This window comes from Mytilus galloprovincialis, chromosome 7 (assembly GCF_965363235.1).
Source record: "Mytilus galloprovincialis chromosome 7, xbMytGall1.hap1.1, whole genome shotgun sequence".
Classification (NCBI taxonomy): Eukaryota; Metazoa; Mollusca; class Bivalvia; order Mytilida; family Mytilidae; genus Mytilus; species Mytilus galloprovincialis.
Genome location: NC_134844.1, coordinates 76,345,131 through 76,361,690, shown reverse-complemented (window position 1 = coordinate 76,361,690; position 16,560 = coordinate 76,345,131). Strand labels below are relative to the sequence as shown.

General features: G+C 32.0%; 1 long non-coding RNA gene across 1 annotated transcript; it reads right to left on the bottom strand.

Moving 5' to 3' along the window:
* Positions 1 to 6,959: 6,959 nt before the first annotated feature.
* LOC143083695 (uncharacterized) lies at positions 6,960 to 13,486 on the bottom strand. The gene is made up of 5 exons (XR_012980839.1): positions 12,801 to 13,486; positions 10,111 to 10,180; positions 8,683 to 8,793; positions 8,276 to 8,323; positions 6,960 to 7,253 (listed from the first exon to the last, which is right to left on the bottom strand). It is a non-coding gene; the product is annotated as an uncharacterized LOC143083695 (long non-coding RNA).
* Positions 13,487 to 16,560: the final 3,074 nt, after the last annotated feature.

The following is a 16,560-nucleotide window of genomic DNA, read 5'->3' as shown; positions in this document are numbered from 1 at the left end:
AGAACTGTTGTATATCGGTTACAAAGGTCGGTAAGGATTGATATTGTGATATAGGAATGGTTTTGTGGGCTCGTGTTCCCTTTGATAGACTATGATGTTCACTGCAGTCAGGACACAAAGCTTCCTCACATTCTGGACACCAGTGCATATATAGTGATGTGATATGCCGAAGATCACATATAGCGCAAACTGACGTATTTGTAGCCATTTTGTAAGACAAAAATAACTGAAAAATTCACAAAAGTTTACATAAATGCTTTGATGTATAAGGGTGATGAAAAAAACAATGCCGCCAAACTCTAAACCAGCATATTTTTAGGTATAATAAACATATAAACCGTTGGCCTCAGTGAATATTTTATATATATGATTTGACATTATTTCAATTGTTTGTGTGAATGTTAATTTTTGCTCTTAATCTGATGTTTTTGATTTGACAGATTAGTTATAGATAAAGATAAATGCAATAACAATCTGTAAACAAAACAACACTTAATTTAAACTTTAGATGATAAGAAAATACAAGTGAACACGAAACAATCTTTATCAAATAATCCTAAATGTTCCAAATTCTAACCCAATATGAATAAAGCTATCGTGCAATCTTTGCACATTTATCACGTGTTTATCAGTCTTTGATGAAAGGTATAAAAGTATGATAAGTATAAAATATGATTATGATCGGAATACTGTGTCTTTAGAAACTCAAAAACGGTCTGGTTAAAACAGCCTTAGTGACTTTTTCAAAAGATGAGGATACTTTTCTGTGAAATTCAACAAAGGGAATTGGATTACTTACATTGATAGAAATCAAAAGCCGACCTTTATTAAGGAAATATATTACCAATTCAAATTAAAATTCAAACAAAAAAATATTTTTCAACAATGTTTTGCTTTTCATTCGTAATTATTTTATTTTTTTTTAGTGATTTATAGTCCTCATCTTCACTATGACGAAACAGTTTAATAGAGATTCAAATGGCTTGACAAAATATTTAACAAGGTTGTTTGTTTCTCATTCATTAATCTTACTCTCTCAATGTAGGACGACGACAAAACAAATTTACAAATGAAAATCAATAAATCTTGTCTAACCAACCTACACGTTGTGTTTGGAATGAGTACGGTATTGAGTACCATGTGCTGGTCGTTATTGTCGTCATGTTTTATGATGTGTATGTATGTGTTATACTGGTTTTATGTATATATCAGAATTGTGGTAGTTGATGCCCGTTGACAATAAAGGTTATCCTTTTTATGATTTATTACTTTGCGTAGGTAATCTAGCAAATGAAGACCGTATTAAAAACGTTCTACAATGATGACACCTTAGCAAAGTCTTTCTGTTTTGTTAGACCTTGACTACAGTAAAGCAATCTTATAGTTTTAACTGAGGAAAATACAACATCATTCTTTCCAAACGATTATATGCTGTTAATCTCCATTGGATCGGGAAGAAGTTATTGTTCTTACCTAAACGCAGTCCCAGTCTTCGATTTCCCTTTAATATAGGCATGTGTATTGGATTGGAGACATTTCAAGAAGTTTGTTCTTGTATCATGAGAATATGTTGTAACTTCTTATAAAAGTTCCATAAAATAAATCGCATTTAGAATTTGGAAACCAACTACGCTCTGTGTGTTCAAACACATGCGAAATTAACAAAACAGTTACAAATATGTTTACTATATTTACCTTTTCAAGATCTGCGGTAACTACAGTGACTCATGAAAATAGATTATGTTTCAATCAAAGTTGACTTGGCTAGTTTAATATAACTGAACCCCTGCACGTGTTACATCCTATTGTAGATAAACAAAGTCAAAAGCGGATCCCGAGGGGGGGAGGCTTCTGTGGGGAAAAATTGATTAAGTATATAGGGAATCACTGAAGCATAACTAGAGCGGTCCCTCTTTAAGTCAGTCAGTGTCCCCCACCCCCTTTTACAAAAGGTTCTTGGTGCGCCACTGAAAGTTCATATATAGCCTATGATTTCAATTCAGACATTGACACTATTAAAACCAATTCTGCTTACTTGCTTATACATTAACAAAGTTGATGATTTCCTACTCGCATAATGTTTTAGACACTTTTATTCACAAGCTATAATGACATGCCTGTACACGTTTTTTAAGTGGTGCGATCATATCACATCATTGTTTATACAGCTTCGTTTATCCACATAACAATAGACCTGTACTAATTACAACACTTGAGATAAATAACTTATTCTTGAAGGACACTCGAAGATCATAAATAGCACTCACCTTCATCGAAACCAGGAAGTTTGTTATCGTTATTGATCAATCACATGACTTACGTAGTCACATTAATAATATAAACAACTATTAGCTTTTTCTAAAAGCTTGACATGTTTATTTTAAGTGTTAGTGTTAATATCAGTGTTATGCATAATTCTTATCAAGTTCCCCTGAAGTAAGCAAACAGATGATGCTGGTATGTCTCTTTATATATTAAAGACAACACAGTAATTTTTAAGTTTGTTCGTAACCACAATCGTACATTTTTGATAAAGTATCCGTATATTGATTTTTGGAAATACACATGAAAAAAAATTTTTTTTTTCTGTGCCTGTTCCAAGTTAGGAATATGACAATTGATTTTTTTTCAATTCCTCAGATTGTTTGTGCGTTCTGAAATTTCCCTTCACATTCGGTATTTTTGTTATTTTACTATTATTTGTTTATATAATACTATTTGAACCCTTTTATAGTTGTTAATGTCTGCGTCATTTTGGTCTTTTGTGGATAGTTGTCTAACTATATACCAGGTATGTCACTATCGTTTTTAAATTCTTTTGGTTTTAAATGAAAATATTTCTAGATAAACTTATCGATATAAAAAAGAACCATAAATTGAATGACTTATTAATATTGATTATCATTATTCTGCTGTGCTTACTGAACCAGTAAATCATAGTGTTTTGCATTTTTTGTTCGAATATCAAGTTGCCTATTTGTATTTTGAAGTAAAAGTGTTTTTTTTTTACTACTCGGCCTTTTAATTTTGTACAAATATTCTTAACATCAGGAAAAACACTGAATTACTGCATTCTCATAAAGTAGGGATTGAAAATCATATCTGAAGTACATGGATATTCGCGTACATGAATATATCCAACATAATATGTTATCTGCAAATTTGTGTGTTGAGCTTGCGACCAGAAGCTGTCACTCGTCGTTATTCAAACAAAACATATATAAGAAAAACAACACCCAAATATATTGATGTCAATAACGTGCACATGTTTTTGTTTTTTTTTGTTTGGGGGGGGGGGGGGTAAATAACTTTTAAATGTGTATGTAGACAATAACAAAAGGAGTAGACAAATTATCAACGACAAGGCAAACAAAAATCGAAAACGACCGATAGGCAATTCCCGATTCCCGCCATACACGGCACTGACTGTTTGAAATTTAAGCTTGATGTGTCGCACAACTTCGATTTTGATTTAGTCCTTTGATTTTGGTTCAATGTCAATAGATGAGTCTTATTACAACAAGATGCGTAACAAATTATAAAATTGGTATCTTTGAAGAGCTTTGATATGACATGAAAAGATGCTATCCCACATTGCCTTATCTTCATCCAAAATATTGTATTTCACTTACATTTGATGTCACCAAATGACATCTATGTCACTGTGAATTAATCAAAAAAGAGGAAATAAAAGTTAAAAAGTATTAAAAATTCTTCCATTTATTTTGCATGATAAAGTTGGACGATGTTTAGTCTTCATGTGTGCATTCATGTATACATCAGTTCGAAACAAATTGTGATTTAATTCCATAATTTACTTATACAGATTATCAACATAAAATCCATCAATGTCAAGAAAATATGTTGAAACGAGATAACAACGAGAATATGCTATAAAAACAATGAACAAGGTATGAAAAAGACATCGCTGACCATTAATATTTGTTTATTGCCATGTCAATACATGGTATATACACAATGAGATAAAAGAATGCCAGCAGAGAGAAACACAATAATAACAAATGATATAAAGGCTAGCTTTCCATGCATTATTTAAATAGTCATAGAGTTTAATTGGTAGTTTAATTAGCTAAAGCAATTGTATTATATACTGAAAAATGGGTTTGGTTCACATATAAATCCGTAATACAGCTTTGATTTATACATATACTCTTTGATTTCGGCATTCTTGGTCTAACTGTTGATCGTAGAATTTCTAATCAACATTTGATACTGACTTGTTTGGTAAGTCATCCAAATCTGAAATGATCATGTTTTAACAGTGTAACGATAAAAGAGATAATCATTTACCTTAAAACATGTTAAAATCAATAAATGAAGAAAAAAAAACAGTTGCACAGACGACATACACCTACCTCAACGTAAAAATTACATATTCATCATAGAATCAGGTATTGCTCAACTTTCCTTGATATATGTATCTGCCAATTTATTAAAAAATGCATAGTTATTGTTTTATAGATAAATACAGACTTCTGATAACTTAATTGAGAAAACTGCAAGCATGGAAATAGGATATCGAATATTTCAAAAGACTGAAGTCTGAAAGCATCTGACCAAGTGCAGTAACGCAAGACAAAATACTGAATGTGTTAATTCATTCATGTAAATGACATTTGCTTGAAACCAGGCTAATTTCTTGACCAGAACTGCAAGGACTTAAGAGAAATGCAGTATCAGAAAAGGAAACGTCAGAAATATTCCTTATGTTACCAACAACATATGTCTGATATTTATTCGTTGAGTAATATTCATCATATGTAATTAATATATTTCTAGATTTAACTTTATGCTTGAATACATTCACACAATACGAATTCCATTTTCGGTGGTGATCGTCAAAAGTGCCAAATCAGACTTATGTGGATGAACGACTGCAATCGGCAATACATAAGGTTTACGGTCACCATTATAGATCGGTTTACTGATACGATATGTCTGTCTCAAAGCACAAATCACATGTTAGCGAAGTCTAAGATCAGTAGATACCAATTCCATATTGTGATCTCTCACAGAATGAAGATTGTTATATCGGATGATAAAAGCACGTCAGTAGAAACATGCCCTGTCAGTGCAACCGATCACGCTTCTTTTTAAGTGCATGCAATTCTTGTGTTCCCTTAAGCTGTCTCCGTTATGGATAAATGATAATTGAACATCTGTTCACTACAGTTGTTGTACCGGATATTGATTAGAATGACGTTAGTTCCAACAACAATTTAGTATAATATTTCTAACTTGAAAAAAAGCATTACAAATATAATATAATAATACTAGATAATGTAACAGCACTGTTATCCTTTTTTGATGATTTTTTTAAGTTAAAAGAAATTACTATGATGTCATACTATATTTAGATACATTTTTGTAATATCGTGATCATGGCAAAATTGATTGATTGAAGTTTGATTAACTTAATGTCTTTAAAGTGTAAAAACAAATAATGACTTCGTTAAACTCTGCACTTCTACCTTTAATTTGACCGTAAGCTGGACCGTAACTAAAAACTTGGAAATCAAAAGTTAAACAATGTTAACATCGCAAAAAGGAAACCGCAATAACCATTTGGTTGCCTGCTTCCAAACTTCCAAACATTAGCTTCATACGATGGTTTACATGGTTTGCATTAATGATAAGAACCAAACAGACCTAGGAAAATCGCCAAGTGAGAAATGCTGTGTGTATATGTCAATTCATCTTTATACTGTATAGTCGGTTATTTTCGCGGGTGTAAAATTTTGCGATTTTCATATAATAAGGTATACGAAATATTTTGGTGGTTATTATTTTGGTGGATTCTACAATTTTATCAATAGCTTTGCATGTGTACTTTTGAATGACAGAATTTATTTTGGCAATTTTGTTCTATCCGCAAAAATAACCCACGGTACGGTATTAGAATTTGATCACTGACCATGACAGACTTCGATCGTAACCTCAATTGTTTATAACTTGTAGTCGAAAATACACACTACATGCTAATACATCATAAAGAGTCTATACGTTGTTAATGGTCATTTTCGCTTTTTTGTAATTTGAATTTATGTTATAAATCCTAAAGAACATTTTAGTCTTATTAGTGAATATGATTTTGACAGCTAACAATTCCTTATGGTTACTCATAACCTTTTCGCAAATATGCCCGTATGTACACTTCAAATTTCACTCGGAGTACAGACAAACACGAGCATCTGAATAAATTAAGGGGGAATACTGGACCTAGATGAATAAAATCTTAATCCATTTTAAGATTCAGAACATTGAAAACTTGACTAGATTTTGCTATTGATCTATTTTTTTTCGTTTCTGTAAAAGGTTCGAAAATAAACTAAGTTGTGAAAGAAGTTTGAGAAGTTCCTCTTTTAAAACATGTTGCGAGTAAAATTTATTTAAATGGATAATATATGGACAATAGACACCTGTAAACAGTAGGTGATTTAAACTGTGTAACTGAGTGAACCGTATCAAATAAAACCCATGTCTTTGTTTATTTTGCTATGTTATGCAAAATTTAATCCAGGTAAGTTTTCATATTAAGAAACATAGACTCCATATAACTTTTATATATCTAGGTTCCACAATGCCTTAAAATTTTCATAAATGCACAAGTTTGTCTGTACTCATAGCAGACGTTGTGGTGTAAAAATGTTTTAAGCAACCTTAAGTCACTAAAATCAAACGCGCCCTTAAAGGTGTACTTAGATTGGTCCATATTTATATTTGTTTTAACCAATATCTCAATTTATGAACTTGTTTAAAGGAAATCATTGCTAGCATTGCATGCAATAGTCATCTATCTACCTAGCACAGAAATGCCCAATATGAAAGTGAAAGTGGAAAGGCTGTGTACTTTCTATAACGTTTCCACATGTTAAACATTGATTCAACTCAAGGGTACATAATCCATAAATTAAAAAAATTAATAATCTTACAAAATTTCTTTTTATTCAACTGAAACGCCTCAATTTTCAAGACTACTTTGTAGTTTGTGTTGATTTCGCCAAAATATTGTGTTTCCTCCAAAAACTTTTTAACTGCACGTCGCAAAACTTTGTTATTTTGGAGAATATGCCTTTTTACCGTAGTGCCAATCACGAGGGAACAAAGTCGAACAAATTTATTTCTAAAAGGTGTATCCATGTAATCAGCCGCCATTTCTAATTCAGATACTACCGTTTCCACTTTTGTCTCATCTGCTGTCTCTATTTTCCATTTTATGTAACAGGTTTCGTCTGTTGGTATGCAAAAAATGATTTGTTACAAAATTGATGCTTAATTAAAAAGAGATAAAAAGAAACAGTATTAACAATGTTTGTTCATGTAATACCATTTTGATTTATTAACTTAAATATATGTCACAGGTAAGCATCATGGTTAAATCCATACTTATTTAATTTATTCACTTCAGAATTCATAAAAAGGTGAGTGGTCTTGACACAGATGGCTGCAACGTCAGTTCTGAGGACAAAGGCTCAAATCAACATTAAGGCTACGTATGTTTTACAACCAGCATCTCTAATTGGTTGAATGATACGATGTGTATAGGTCGCGACTCTCAAGCAATATATGTTTACGGTCATGGAACTTTAAAATCGTAATAGTCGGCTGATCAGTAAATTTTTCCCTCAAGCATTTATAATTTTTGCTATTCTAATACCAACATTTATCTTATAAATATTCAACAGTTGTTTATCATCTTAATTACATATAATAGCACTTGCATTTGTCTTTGTTAATTCTTATCCGCTATTTTCTACATGATGAAATGGCTGTTCAGGAATAAGCTAGTTGATTATATTTCCTATAATGTGTTTTGATCTCGAGCATATTTCAGCCAAAGTTTTCGGATATACCGTTACATAAAAAAGCGAGCTAACGCGTATAAGTAATGATAATATCCTATTAGCCTCAAAATTATGCATAAACATGTTAATGAATTACAGCTTTCAAGTAAAAACAATATCTTCACCTGTATAGAGTGTTGCAATCAAAATCTATTCGGTGCAATTAAACAGATATATCATGTTATGGACGGGTATTTCCGAACAATACCAGTCTTGGGACCGAATTTCCATCGCCTTGCGACTTGGAAAATTTTACAGTCCATTGACTGGTATTTTTCGCAAGTACCCCTCCATGACATAATATATCTGTTCAGTTTACTTTTTATGATGGGTTTTATGTCAAGTACACATTGGTAACTACGGCGGATGACGAATATGCTTACAAGTTATAAAAACAGTTTTGCACTTACTTCGACCTGAAATGGTTCTTCTTTCATGATCGTTGTCTGATAGGTGATCTGGAACATAGCACACAGAAGAGAAATAAGGTTACGGATGGATACCCTATGTCCTCGTTTTTCTATTAGATAATAATTTAGCAAATCTACCTTTTTTAATTATGTGTGTAGACTGTATGTAAAAACTTATAAGTAAGTAAACAGTTGAAGATGTTGATTAGTTGATAAATTTTCAGAGGCAAAATTGCTTGAATACCATTGTTATGGAAAGAAAATAAAAGGTATAAATCGACGTTAGGAGCTATTGTTTCATAATAAGACTTACTTTGTCATGATATATAGGAGTATTAAAAGAAAAACGTATTTATGGGTGACACATATTTTGCTTTATGTACTCAGTCAAGTGTGTGCATACTTACGTTTATAACGACAAATAAATCTTTTAAATTTACTTCTTCTAGTATTTGTAACTTCGTTAAAATGAATTCGCACATCATATTCATCATTGCACATCTTAAACAATAGTCGTTCTGGAAAAAAAAATGATGGTTTATTTAGCATGTTAAGTTCAGTCTATGAATTATGCTTAACTTTGTAAGCGTATATTTGCAAATTCATGTGAGCTAAACCAAAAATTATTCTGTGCTGAAATGCTGATCAATGTACTTCCGCAGAATGTAGTAATCCCCAAGATCAAATGGAACCACACAGGGTAGATAATTCTTACTCTTTCCCGAAAAAGCATGTTCTTCGTCTAATATGCACTCTCTCTCTCACTCTCAATAACGATAGACCATCCAATAACATAATATTTACAATGCGACATTACTGTCATTGAATTTATTCAGATAAATGGTTAATAAACTCAACAAAACATACGCCGTACAGTTGGGCTTGCAGTAAATATTATGTGTACTGACATTGTTTATCATCTTAATATAGTGTTGTATTATTCTTTTATTTGTCTTCCAACGCATATTAATTTTACTGTTTACCTCGTTCATCCCGTCATTGTGTTATTATTCTATGAACATTTTTGTATTGTAGTCTTTCATCTTCGATAATTTGCTTTGTCTATATACCTTTTGGTTTTGTTTGGGGTACATATCACGTAGCTTCCTAGTGATACATCCCGTCATTGTGCTAGTGTGTCATGTTAAATGTTTGTTTGCATATCTTTGTTTATAGTAATAAAGATAATAACTCAATGTTGACTGCTGAGGCACTAATTTAGACATTTTTACTTATTATGTCTGTTTTTTTTTGTTCACACACCGTTGTCAATACAATGGAATTTTATGCAACTGTCATATCAGAGAGTGGTTAACTAGCTATAAAACCAGGTTTAACCCACCTTTTCTACATGATAAAATGCCTGTCCCTAGTCAGGAAAATGACAGTCGTTTCCATTCGTTTGGTGTGTTTGAGCTTTTAATTTTGCCATATGTTTAGAGACTTTCCGTTTTGAATGTTCCTCGGAGTTCAGTATTTTTGTGATTTTACTTTTGATTACTGACTATTGCAACGAAGCGGGTTGGTGAATTTTAATAAGATCGATAATGTTCGATTCAAACAGTAACGCATAGGTTTGATTTATGCATACGAAAAATCAAATACCGTTAAAACTGTGTATAGACAGTATACTATTCCTTGTATTAACTACATTAATTTGTATAAGTGTCAAACATGACATAAAATGTTATAATTATATTTAACAAATTAATAAGTTACACACTTGTTGGTTTTACTCTAAAAATAAAAATGTAATTTTGGTTCTACAGTTCACGCCAAAAATACAATTCAATAAGTACACACATATTTCAAAACACATGATAAAATACTTTTACCAATGCGTTTGTAGTCTTCATCTCGATTTTCCTCAATTTCTTCATTATTTTCTTCATTCATTGGTGTTTGCTGTAGTTTTAGATAAATAATAATGTATTAAAATCCCGTATAGTTTAAAAAAATCTCAAAATATTATTACGCAATGTAACGGATTTTTTTTCCAACAATCCGACCAAAATATCCATTGAATTACAAACTCACTACATCGGAATATAAAGTCTAGAAAGAAGAACAAACTTAGTGAATTATAAATAAACTCATTTTTATCCTTTACGAGTGTACAATCACTATGTTTTACAGAATATAAGTGTTGCGTACAAACGCGTAACAAGGAGCAAACCTGGGTATAGAAGAAAACTCTCACAAGTAGTGTGTTTTTGCTTTTAATAGTATTTAAACATTACGGTAGATAGTAGGGATCAAGCATTTATTTTGTTATATTTGGTTTTGAAAATAATGCAGAAGCATCTACAAAAACTGGACAAGTTTGTCTCCTGCAAGCATTATATAAAGAAATTATATGCTTTCAAGAATGAAAAACAAAGTTTAAAAAGTTAGAAACACGAGAAACTAGCGTTCAATCACGAAATACCTCGAAACAAGAGTGTGTCCATAGTACACGGATGCCCTATCCGCACTATCATTTTTTATGTTCAGTAGGCCGTTCAAATGGAGTAAAATGTCTTATTTGGCATTACAATCAGAATGATCATATCATAGGGAACATGTGTACTATGTTTCAAATTGATTGGACTTCAACTTCATCAAAAACTACCTCGACCTTAAACTTCAACCCGAAGTGGGACAGACGGACTGACGAACGGACGGATAGATGAACGAACGGACGCACAGACCAAAAATCGTAAGCCCATAAATGGGGCATACAAATATGTACATTGACATCGTTAAAAATTAATTGGAAAAAAATGGATAGAATAATGAGGATATAAGGTGTTAGTACTGGGTTGTACTTAACATTGGGATTTTGAGTTTCAAATACAAATGGCGATATTCTAGAAAATATGTTTTTTACATTAATCTTAGTATAATGTTATTCTAATAAATGAATTGCATTTGTTAGATAATGACGGATTGTTAGGAAATCAATTAATTGTCTGCTCATCTGATGACCGAGGCACTTTGTAGTCTTGGGAAGGGAAACAACCATTACGTATGATAATATAGATATGTCCATTAATCCCAAGTCTCGTCCAATACTACATATTACTGATTTTTCTTTATAAAATTAACTAAAAACTAGTGCTGAGCTCATAGGAGCACACATGTTATATAAAATACACATTAGACATGCAAAATGAGAAAATATTTTTGTCCAAAATGTCTTATTTTTGCTATGTCTGTAAGTTACTCTTTTGGGGAAATAATGTTAATTTCAAACATCAAATTCAATACATGTTTTTGATTTACAAAGTAAACAAACAGTTCTTGTTTTGGTATTTTGTTTTTGCACAAATAAATCGACACTTTTTTCTGGCAAAGTTTGACAAATAAATATGTTATCTGAAATGGTAAGAGGTTTAAACTTATTCAATATTTAAATCACTTACATACAAGCAGGCTACAAATTTTACCATTACATTTAAGGATAACTGTATTGTATTTGAAGCTTTAAGGACGTCCGTCGGTAGTTTTACTGTCGCAAAGTTAGTTTACCTGGCGACGCGTAGCGGATACAGGTAAACGGGTATTTGCGACAGTAAAACTACCGATGGACGTCCGCAAAGCTTCAAATACAATACAGTTATCTCTTTTCTAATGCAAAACAAGTTCATAATTAAATTTTAATCATTATTTCAGTGTAAAATCTTCAATAAAGAAAATTCCACGAAAAGATGTTATCTTCTTTGGTCCCTACACTATGTGACGTCATAGTTATGCTTCCGGCGTGAAACATAAACACCGGGCGATTTCTGTTTTCTGTGCCGCCTCAGAATGTAATAAAATTTGATAAAAAGAAGATTTTTAGGTGCAAAATGTGAGTTTTATGTCTTATTATTGTAGAAATTACATTTCAATACATTCAGCAATTCAAAACGTCGGCTTCCTTAATTACAGACAAGGAGAATTTTACGCAAACTGTCATCCAATCAGGACCATTGATACAAAATAAATGCATTAGAATTCAAATTTACTTTTCTTCTTTTGTTGCAACACGGCTTCAATAATGAAGAATACATGTTGTTTTACAATGATGAATTTCAAAAAAACTTTGTTAGATGTTGCATTAACCCCTTCTCCTCCAATGGTCTGAATATAAGAAAATTAAAATGAGAGTAAAATGTTGAAGCTAGACAAAAAATAAAGTACATTTGTTTGAAACATTGATGAAGGAGAGTATTGAAATAATCAGTCGCTTTTACAATGGAGATTCTTTCAATTTTGGGTTCTCAATGCTCTTCAACTTATTACATTATTTGTTTTTTTAACTTTGTTATTCGACCGTCACTAAATGGACTTTTGTATATTTAAATTTTAATCCTTGTATTTATAATAATTTTGTTAATTCTATTTCGAACTTAGTTAAAACAGGCTACTGAACACTGTTAGAAAATGAAACACCGAGCCCCCATATGATGCCTAACCGTATTCAAATAATAATATGCCACAACAGAACTTAGCTATTTCATAGACGCATAGTCAAATAAATATGATATATAATTATTTTTACCTCTAGAGTAATAAATTTCAATTGTTCTGAAATCTCTTCAATGGAAACATTCATATTTTTCAAACGAGTTATCTCATTTTCTTCATAACGCCTGTGTGAATGGTCAATTTCACTTACAATGTTCAAAATCGCTATTTCTAACTGATTCTACTTCTTATCATAATCCGCCTCAGACAGCATGCCGTTTGTTTCATAGTGTACCAATTCATTTCTTTGTGATCTTATCAAGTCAAAATGTGGTAGTAATTTATTGTACATTTTCGGTGAACATGTTTGTATTATTTTTAACATGATCGTTAAGTCTAGGTTGTCTGTCTTATTCGAACAGATAGCTTTTATTTGGCACAAACAAAACTTAGTGATTACTGTTCCATTTACTTTTTGATGCCCTGGTCGCGGATTACCATTCATGTCATAAAGTAATTTTATCTGCTGTTCAGTTAAGAAACTTCTTTTTAAACGAACTTGCAGGAGACTGCTTGCTACAACGACAACAACGGACGGAAGGTTTCAACATGTGAAACATAAAATGTTTATTATCATTCAAGAATGATTCCAAAGTATTATTATTCAACACAATAACATCAATAAATAGTCTCAGTATAGACGCAACTTTCATATAAAAGAAAAACCAAAACCTTCGATACAGTAATCCTTCATCTGGCATTGTTTTTACAAGACATAAACCTGAAATGCACATCAATAAATAAGCAACTTTCACATAGAAGAAAAACCACCACCTCCGATTCAGTAATCCCCTATTCGGCAATGAATTCCTGAAATATATATATACTTTACACATCAAATGAAAGTGAAACTTAAACGTCAGGTATGTAAAGATAAAGATTATAATCAAATTTTAGTGGTACATGTAATTATCGGCAGTTAATTGTATAAACTACACAAGCATATTTACTCCACTAATGTGTACTCAATTATAATAAAATTGAGAATGGAAATGGGGAATGTGCCAAAGAGACAACAACCCGACCATAGAAAAAAAGACAAAAAAAAAACCAACAACAACAGCCTGATTTCATTAATGGCCTTGTGTTTCTCTTATACGATGGTCGAAGGGTAAATGAATTAAATTCTTTTACGACAATTTCAGAGATGTATGTGATTAATTGTGTCATTGGTTATGTATTTGTGACGTCAGAACTGTAAATTCATTTCTAAAATTTACACATCGTCTGTCTTTGGATGACATTGTGAATTTTTTTTTTATTGGTCGACCTTATTAGGTGTTTGCCAGTTTCAGTTGAAGTGTTTTATGTACAACATGTACAACAGCCAAAGTTCATCATCAATGATGTCATGTGAACTTGTAAACGATTGAACTCTTGTTACATTTGTTTAGCATAAACTGTTGGTCATTATCTCTCTGTACCATAACATGGCATCTACTAGCATCAAATTCAACAGTATTCATATATTCAGTTAAATCTTTTGTATTATCTTGGTAAGCAGAACAATTCATTCTGGTGTATTTTAGAAAGGCGTCAATCCACATAATTAGTAATGTCAACTATAGATTTTACAGACTTTGCTTACAGTATCAATTGACCATCAAAATCAAAGGACAAAAAGAATAAATTAATCAGTACTTGATTTGCAAACATGACATCCAAATCAGAGTATTCCTCGTTAACAATGTCGACTATCGCGTCTTCAAATTGTTTCAATACTGTTAAACCAAGGTCGTTAGTAATGTAATGTTATCAGTGTAACACCTACCCCAGTAGCATTTGAGATAATTGACGAAAATGGAAAACTTTTACCTGAAGCTTGTTTTTGTTCTTGCACGTTGTCTACTGATCCCAAATCTCTCTCTAAGTTAACAGCTTGTATATTCTCCTGTCGAAGTTCTGGAACAATGAGCTTTTCTGCTTCGGAACTTGCGACTCTTCTTAGTCGGTCTTCTTGTAGTTCGTGTGTTGACTGATGTCTTTGATATATCACTGTTTCATCTTCTTGTGGTGGGTTATTTGAAGACCTTGACCTCTTAAATCTTCCTTGTGTTGCTTGGATAGCTGTCTCTGTCTGTTTCGAGGCCTCGTAGACTGTTGTTTGTTTGCGTATACTAGCATATGCATTTTCCGATTTCCTTTGCGACATAATCTTAACCATATCTATCCGTATCTGTAAAACTGAAGATGTAGCTCGAATTAATATTGTTATAAAGCACAATAGTGACGGTCCCCTTTGATTGTCAACGAAAAACAGATAACATGATTTTTTACGACTTGCATAATAATGTAGCAAGTAAAAGAATAACAGACATCATACAGTACATCTTCAAAATTTAACTTTACTGTAACTTTGCATTTTGTAAAAAAAATGTAAAGATAAACAATGAATGACATGTGTAGATTATATAGAAGAAAAGAAGAAATGACAAGCATTTCACAGTCAAACCAAAAAAGTCTTTTAAGAGTTCAACCGTCGGTTATTCTATCATATGTATAAATTGTCAGGGATTCTATATTGAAGAGAGAAAAAAAACCAGAAAACTACGGACTTGTATGACTGTTTTAGGACAGCAGGCCAACCATATAGATTTAACAATCATCTGAGCTAACGACTGTTTCCTTAGTTGTTCAAATGAACGATTCAAAATACAGCATTCAATACACTGGACAAGGTGGTTTTCTGACATATGTGGATAAGCAAAAACAAGAACCCAAAAAACAAGAACCAAAACTGCAAATAACATAATATAATAATAAGTGGTGTGAATGAGGCTAAGAAACATACAAAGTAATACTACAAAAGGTAATGCTATATTTTTTTGGGAAATATTATTCTAGTAATGGAACGAACCAAGGGGTCCAAATAGAGGATGGAAATGTGATGAGGCTTAATAAAAACCATTTGTTTTTCTTCTAGAATTAGATTTTCTTTGAGAGAATTTTGAGGCCTGAAACAATTATTTGATTTTACATAGTGTTGCTCTATTTATAAATAATTTTGATAAGAATAGAATTCATTCTAAAATCTTTTTAATGTTATTATTTTCAGTTCTTCCTAAATTTCCAAAATAAGATATCTTGTCATTAGTTTGTTGTGATATTGTGCAATGAAAATTCACCAGTAATGCTTGTAATCGGTGTCCCTAGCCCAAGATTTATTTGGAGCAGCTGAGGAGAATTCAAACTTGTACCTGAGGTTTGTTCTTGGTCTTGCACGTGGTCTGATGATCCTGACTAGCCCTCAAGGTTAACAGCTTGTATAATCTCCTGTCGAAGTTCCGTAACAAGTTGTTCTGCTACGGAACTTACGACTTTTCTTAGTTAGTCCTTCTTATGATCGTGTGTCGACTGGACTCGCTGATATATCACCGTTTCGTCTTCTTTTGGTGCTTCATTAGTACTCCTTGTCCTCCTAGGTCTTACTTGTGTTGACTTGGTAGCTTTGTCCGGCTGTGTCCACGTATTGTCGGCAGTTGTCAATGGATACAAAATTCTTGTTTCCCAACGCGACATCGTAGCAGGGTATCTGTAAAACTAAATATATATATATATATTACTTGAATTTAGGTTTTTATAAAGCACAATAATGAAACCGTTGTGGATTCATGAAAGAGGCGTACAGGCCTTTGATTATCAAAAAGAATTAATACAATGAATATCTTGTTTTGTACTATTTATATTATTTCAACCATGTGTTAGAAGTTTTAAAGTTAAATCATAACCACCTAATTAAGAAGCCATCCTTCATAACAAGTATTCAATTAGGTGGAGTTGAATCATATAATTCC